Raw genomic sequence first — 7,521 nt, 5'->3', positions numbered from 1 at the left:
GGGTCACTGGGTGTCCCTAGGTGAGAGAAGGCAGTCCCAGGCCTACAGGTAGAAAGAGGCTCCCTGACCGGATCTTACAGCCTGATTTCTCTATTGTGCCTCTAGTTGCCCCAGGATCTCTGGGCAGAGGAGGGGAGTATTAGGCTTAGGAGACGAAGAGACTTTGCAGGTCCTGCTGCCTCCTGCGTCTGAGTCCCTCATCCTGGTTTCACCCACTCATCCTGGTATCCCAGTATGGATGGGAATTCCAGGCTTGTGGCAGCTTCCCTAGAAAATACTTGTTCTGACAAGATCTTCTCTTCTTTGAGGGCTAGAGTATTTCCCAGGCTGGGCCACTTGGTGTGACCCCCTTGAAGGCACCCTCTGGAGGACGTCACAGGCCCTCAGAGGCAAAGAGGCTCCAGGAGGAGACCACGTGTGTGGAGTTTCTTGCAGGAGCTATGGGGCAACCTTGGCGTCTCCCCACTGGAAGGAGAGTGCTTCTCCTCATCCATCCCCCTTGATGATTCTTCCTGGCTTGGCTTGTGCTTTCTCAGGGGTTCCAGTTCCATCGGGGGAGGTGTGGACTTACCCAGGCTGCTTTCTGGTGCTGGGTTGAAGGAAAATGCTGGCCCTGGGTCACTTTCTTCTACTGGGTCACTTTGTTCTACAGGGTGTTTCTCCTCTAGTCTTTGGGTCCTAAACCAGCTCAACTTCTTCTTACCAATAACCAGAGTTCTCCTTCATTTGCTTCTTGCTATTTTCAGGGTGAGGAGTGGGTACAAATAGTACGTACACCGTCTTGCCTGGATTGGAAGTCCAGGGTCTGTTTTAAACCAAGGGAAGACGTTTCAATGAAGGAAGATGTGGAGGGAAATGAAAAAGACTGCACAGCAGGCAGAAGGAGATGGAAGCTGTGAAGCCCTCTTTCATTGGAGGCCAAGGAAAGCTGAGAAACCACTCTAGACAGCATGCATATCTATCTCTGAGTTAGTATGCTTTCTTCTCCCCTCCCCAAATTTCAGCCTTTTGTATTTCTTCATTAATTCTCTATACAAATGGATATGTGTAATGACAACCACACTAACTTTCGTTTTTGTTTGTAGGCCATTGCTTTGCTTTCAGTGTGCCTTGAGGTTTAAACCCTGAAGAAAAGGAATCTATTGTGAAATTTGGATTATTATCTAGCAGTAGATGAATTGATGATGGACTAATAAAAAGGTTAATGACGATTACTTAATTGAGCCTACAAAATTTTATATATGCATATGAAGAGATATATTCATGTATAATTTTATTTATAGCCCCTTGTGGTATTATGAGAGCTTCGATTTAAATTATACATAAAATAAATTGTTTTATTATGGTTGCTAAACAAGCATGCTGCAAGTATGTGTATGGATACCTAATCCATTAGCCCAGAGGCCTTAAAAGTGAGTGTTCTCAATCCTTTGGAAAGAAAATATTAGCATTTCTATTTCTAGTTATTTTTTTAATCTCAGTGTCCTTTCACTTACATTTTGTGTGTATTTTAAATGCTATAACATACTATACCAGCAATACATATATAAAATTTTTAAATTATATAAATTTGGGCACTGATAGGGTGCTGTAAAATCAAAATCATTTGGAGATTAATGCTTCAGGCAACAGAAGATTTTCAAAATTCACTGCATAAAAGAGTACTGAATTTGGGGGCATTCTTCCCAGACAATTTATAAAATCTTAAATTCAACTGAGGAGAGGCAGAATGTTCACAATATTCATGTATGGATATGTTTGAATAACACATTTCAATCTCAGAACCTCAGAGGAAGAAATGTTTTTGAAAGTGTGTGGAAGAGAGAGAAATCTGGCAGCTCAGGACAAAACTTGGATCTGGGATGCAAGGGAGCACAGGTTTGCATGATTTAATGGAGGAAAGCCAGCTGCTACTGCTCTGAGTAGGTTCTAATCTATCTTTTAAAATCTCTTCTCTTTCTCCACCTGTGCACCTAGAGCTCCTTATCCTACTTTCTTTTTTCTATAGCGTGATTCACCTGCTAACATACTATACAACAAACTAGTATTAATGTTTATTGTGGGTTGCCTGTCTTCTCCCAGCTAGAATGTCAATTCCCTGAGGTCACGTGTCTTCGTTGGCTCATTGATATAAACCAAGCACCTGCGACAGTGCCTGAATAAAGTGATGATTAACTATGTATTTATTAAATGACAAATAGTAGGGTCCTGGGCTGGCTTACAACTTTTAGGCTTTAGTGGTTTTTATTAGCATTACAGCTAAACTGCTCTGTGGTTAATGTCCCAAGATTAAGATATTCTGTTCTCTGTCAGCATAAACATAAACTACATTTGGAGATTTTTTTTTTAGACGCAATGTGCTAACTAGAACGTGCCTTTAAGAGCATAGTATTCTTGATTTGTTTTTTTTTATACAAAATACATTACTTTTTTTGACTTAGTGCAATTAAATAAGTCTTACAATCAGAGAGTTATTTTTAACAGTTGAGTTGAATAAGACTTCTCAGTGCTAATTCATATAGAGCCTTCCTCAAAGAAGCCACTCCTGATTAGGCTCACCTGGTTCCCATCACGGTTGTCTGTCATGCAACCGTGCATGTGTCTTTAAAATATGGATCATCCATTGCTTTCTAAATGTCTTTCGTGGCTTCATTTGTGTTTCCTGTCTTTACTATCCAAGAAAATGATAATCATTGCAGAAGATGTCGAAGTAGAAAAGTTGTACTTGACTGCTCCTGAGCATTTTGGAAAGATGTTGAAGAGAAGTCATTTCGCTATTAGGGATTTGTGTTCAAGGGATGAGAAAACTTTTCAGCTTCAATGGCCCCTAAGTATGAATTTACTTTGGAAGTGGACTTTTAAAATATGTATTTAGTTAGTGGCTAATTGACCGTCTGCTAAGAGCAAGGCAATGAAGGAACAATAAGCAAGGATGGATTCAGAAGAAAAGAAATAAGCAAGGATGGATGGATTCAGAAGAAAGAAATGAGAAATTCTTGGAGAAAGTAGACAAATGTAAGGGGAGCATTATTCATATTTTGTTTAGGGTTAGCTCTGTAAATAAATAGATTGCTTTGATTTTTTTTGATTCATCCACCCTGCTTTACAAAGTATGTCTTATTTAAGTGTTAAAGGAGACAAGTGACTTACAACTTATTATTACTAGGAGGTATACATTCTTTTGTTCTTCTATCTTATATAATCTTATAGAGGTTCTTGAATGTAATAATTTCTCTGGTTTGCTTAAATAATTTTTGATGATTTTTTTTCTGGTCCAAATTCAATGAAATACAGGAAAACAAAGTTTATACGCATTTGGAAAGAACATTTACCTCATCCTGTCTTCTCTCTGACTTTCCCATCATTTGTTGTTCTTGGGTGTCTGTTTGACTTTTCTGTCTGTATCATTTCCTCCATATAGTCCAGGCCTATTATACATCTCATGTCCTTTACTTTTTTTTTTGTGATGGAGTTTTGCTCTTGTTGCCCAGGCTGGAGTGCAATGGTGAGATCTTGGCTCACTGTAACCTCCACCTCCCAGGTTGAAGCGATTCTCCTGCCTCAGCCTCCTGAGTAGCTGGGATTACAGGCACATGCCACCACACCTGGCTAATTTTGTATTTTTAGTAGAGATGGGGTTTCTCTATGTTGGTCAGGCTGGTCTCAAACTCCCGCCCTCAGGTGATCCACCCGCCTCAGCCTCCCAAAGTGTTGCGATTACGGACGTGATCCACTGGCTTTACTTCTTTCCTCTTGGCAGAGCCCTTTTTGATTTTCTCTTATAGTATATTGATATTATTTCAACTTGTTTCTGGACCTCTTATTTTTTCTCTACCTGTCTCACACTCCCACAACCTCCCAAACTAGATTATTTGTATTTTCCAATTCTGCACATATTGCTCTCTCGTACTAAAATTTGCTATTTTATTGTCGTCTGGTAGAAATAGTACAAACTCTCCAAATTGACATGAATGATTCTCCTCAAAGCATAAACAATCCTACTAGGTTTTCCCGCGTTATTACCCTACAGCAGCGCGTCTAGCACATAATAATGAGAGCTATTTAAAAAGTTTGTTTAAAAATGAACATTTCTTATGTTTCAGCCAAACTTAATTATTATTAGTGATACTTTATAATGCTATATGTACTAACATCTCAGTTCCTTTTTTTGAGCTCTAGGGAAATCTACATCATAAAATGCCATAAGTTAATTGGCAGATAGGCTGTCTTCCTATTTTTGCCTTTTAGTATCCCATCAAGCCTTCAAAACTTCATTGTAAAGCCGTCACAACCATACCACTTTAGAAACACTTCCTTGTGGCCAGGCACAGTGGCTCACACCTGCAATCCCAGCACTTTGGGAGGCTGAGGTGGGAGGATCACTTGAGGTCAGGAGTTCGAGACCATCCTGGCCAACATGGTGAAACCCTGTCTGTACTAAAAATATAAAATTTAGCCAGGCATGGTGGCAGGTGCCTGTAATCCCAGCTACCTGGGGGGCTGAGGCAGGAGAATTGCTTGAACCTGGGAGGCAGAGGTTGCAGTGAGCCAAGATCACGCCACTGTACTCTAGCCTGGGAGATAGAGCAAGACTCCGTCTCAAAAACAAAACAAAAAACAAAACAAAAAAACCTTCCTTATTCTCACATCCATGTCTCTCAGCTGTTCTTTGAGTCACTGTAGCAGTTTGTTTAGCATCACCTATCATACCATTTCCTCTACCATGTAGCATAGTAATTTACATTTAGATAACCATCTTTCTCCACAACTTGAGAGCAAACTCCGGGAAGACAGATTTTTCTTACTTCTCTGTTAGACCTTGTAGTACCCATGACGAGTGATTTACTAATCTATGAGATCAATACCTTTCAAGGGTTTTTGGTGTTTTCTTTTTGTTTTTTTTTAACCACTGCTCTTTTTGCCATAGCAGGGCCATTTCATCAAATGTAATCTTGCATGGAATTCCACAGAAGAAGAAAAAAAAATAAATTCCCTCTAGTTGGAAGAGACGTGATTGTTATATTCTTCCCAAATATCCTCTTCCTGCTACCCTTTGCTGACTGTACAGAACACCCATCGCTGTGCTCAATCTTATCTGAAAACTACAGTATTTAGTTGATATGTCACAGCCAAATAGGGAGAGGCCTTTTACTATCACCCCCTCAGTGGTTTACCAGAGCTCTAAATTTGTGCTTGGAATAAACACTTAAATAGGGAGGAGCACCTGAAGTCACGTATGGTTAGTGGCTACCTTATATTTCTTATAATTGCATGTCCATTTATTGCCAAATTTTACCCCGATAAAACCCACCCTACCTGTTGGAAATAGCTAGACATTGAAGAGAAAGAACTTAAGTGAGTAACATAATAGGATTAGTTATTTTCAACAAATGACTTAGAAATAAAGTATATGCAGGTTTTCCTGTGCTCTTTTGCTTTTTGCAAGAAGAAGGCTGAAATATGAGCAAGCTGACATTTTGCATGCATTTAGGAGGAAAGGGAGGGGTTGATAGGATCGGTTTGGGGCAGAGTATTCTGTTGTATTCTGAAAGGTTTGGTTCATCACAGCTAGAAGCAGGGGCAGGAAGGATTCTGATAAAAACAACCCTGGATATGGGGAAAGATAACTTTTGGGGGGTGGAGGGGTTGGGGTAATGTTCCAATGAGCACAGGAAAGTTTTCTCTGAAGAGAGGTGGAAAATTGCCTTGAATTCTGATCTGAAGACGTGCCAAGTTCTGCTTGTTTCTAGAGTTACAGCCACTCAAATTGGTAAGGGCAAAGAATGCTCCTAATACAAACTAGAGTTTCAGGAAGGGAAGAAAGAAAAGGGAAGTGAAAGGAGTATATGAGATCATATTTGCTTTTGGGGTGTAAAAATTAAGGGAGATTTAGGTCTTCACCAAGGGCAGTATTCTAACATCTTAAAGACCCAAGCCTTTTGTTCATTTTTCTTCTTCTTATCTTTCCTCCCTTCTCTCTCCCTTCCCCTTTGTTCTGCCCCCTCACCTTTTTATTTAATGTCTATCAGAAAGTTGAAAGTGATGTTTTCCATTGTCTGTTTTCTAGAAATCCCTGCTAAAGCCCAGAAGCTGCTGCAAAACCAGCCTGATAATACCGCTGCCTTCTAAGGGGAGCTTGCAATGACGTTAGCCCTCATTTTAGGTTCTTTAGAGGTCACTAAACAAGCTTAGGGACCCTCATCCAGTCACCTCCCTCCATACTCAATAAATAGAAGATTAGGTATTTGAGGAGGGTGTTATAATTCAGTGACCTAGTAGAGAATGTTCGTGAGGTCGACTCTCCAAGATAATTGCTGATAGAGATAATTACTCACTATGTTTTAAAGAAGGAAAGACTAGCATCTCATTCCTGAGGTGAATGTCTGCTAACGAATCCAACTTCTGATCTACTCTGTGTCTATGTCAATGAGAGAAGGGAACTGGTAGATACCCCGGGAAGGAGTCAGCCATGACCTAGTCCTATTGCTGCTCCATTGCTTGGAGAGGTTATGATGCATGAGTTTCCTGTGGGGTGGTTGACACATAGCTGACCTCATGCCAGTTTTCTTCAACAGAGTTCCTGCAGGATAAGGGGAACAATAGCAGAGGCCGTGGAGAATGCTACAGATGGCAGAGCTATGGGGCGAATAGGAGAATCAAGCCAGAGCATTTCCCCTGGGAAAGAAACTATACTGTGTGGTGTCCCTACTAGTTGGTATCCTGGAAATTACAAATCAACTCCACTAGAAAGACACCCACTACTCAGAGAAAATCCAAGGTCAGTCCCTGTCAACAAGGGGAAGGGCACAATAGTACTAACTAAGTCAGTGATGTCTGAACTTTTTCATCTCTCCTAATCCTCTATCCCATTCCAACACAGGTAAAGGAATCCAGAAGAGAGAGGGGGAAGAAAAGTTGCAGGAACTGACCACATCTGCTTTCTCTGTTAGGTCCTTTGATCCATCACAGCAGGAGAGAAAAGCATTAAATAATTTAAATATAGAGCGCGGTGGCTCACGCCTGTAATCCCAGCACTCTGGGAGGCCGAGGCTGGTGAATCATGAGGTCAAGAGATCAAGACCATCCTGGCTAACACAGTGAAACCCCATCTCTACTCAAAAATACAAAAAATTAGCTGGGCAGGGTGGCGGGCACCTGTAGTCCCAGCTACTCGGGAGAGTGAGTCAGGAGAATGGCGTGAACCCGGGAGGCAGAACTTGCAGTGAGTGGAGATCGTGTCACTGCACTCCAGCCTGGGGGACAGAGTGAGACTCTATCTAAAAATAATAATAATAATAAATAAGAAACAAACAAACAAACAAACAAGGAGTTGAAACCTGACTGGACCGGACTTGTTAGACCCAGAATTGCTAGAACATAAAATGTGTGTAAGATAATGCGAAAGAGATGGGAATTTAGTAGAGAATGATTGAATACAGCTATTAGAAAAAGAGAAAGCTATGTCATGTTTATATCCGAACAGTTTTTAGACTGCTCAGTAAACTTCATGCTATTTGGAGG

This window comes from Piliocolobus tephrosceles, chromosome 5, assembly GCF_002776525.5.
Source record: "Piliocolobus tephrosceles isolate RC106 chromosome 5, ASM277652v3, whole genome shotgun sequence".
NCBI lineage: Eukaryota > Metazoa > Chordata > Mammalia > Primates > Cercopithecidae > Piliocolobus > Piliocolobus tephrosceles.
This window is presented reverse-complemented; position numbering follows the sequence as displayed.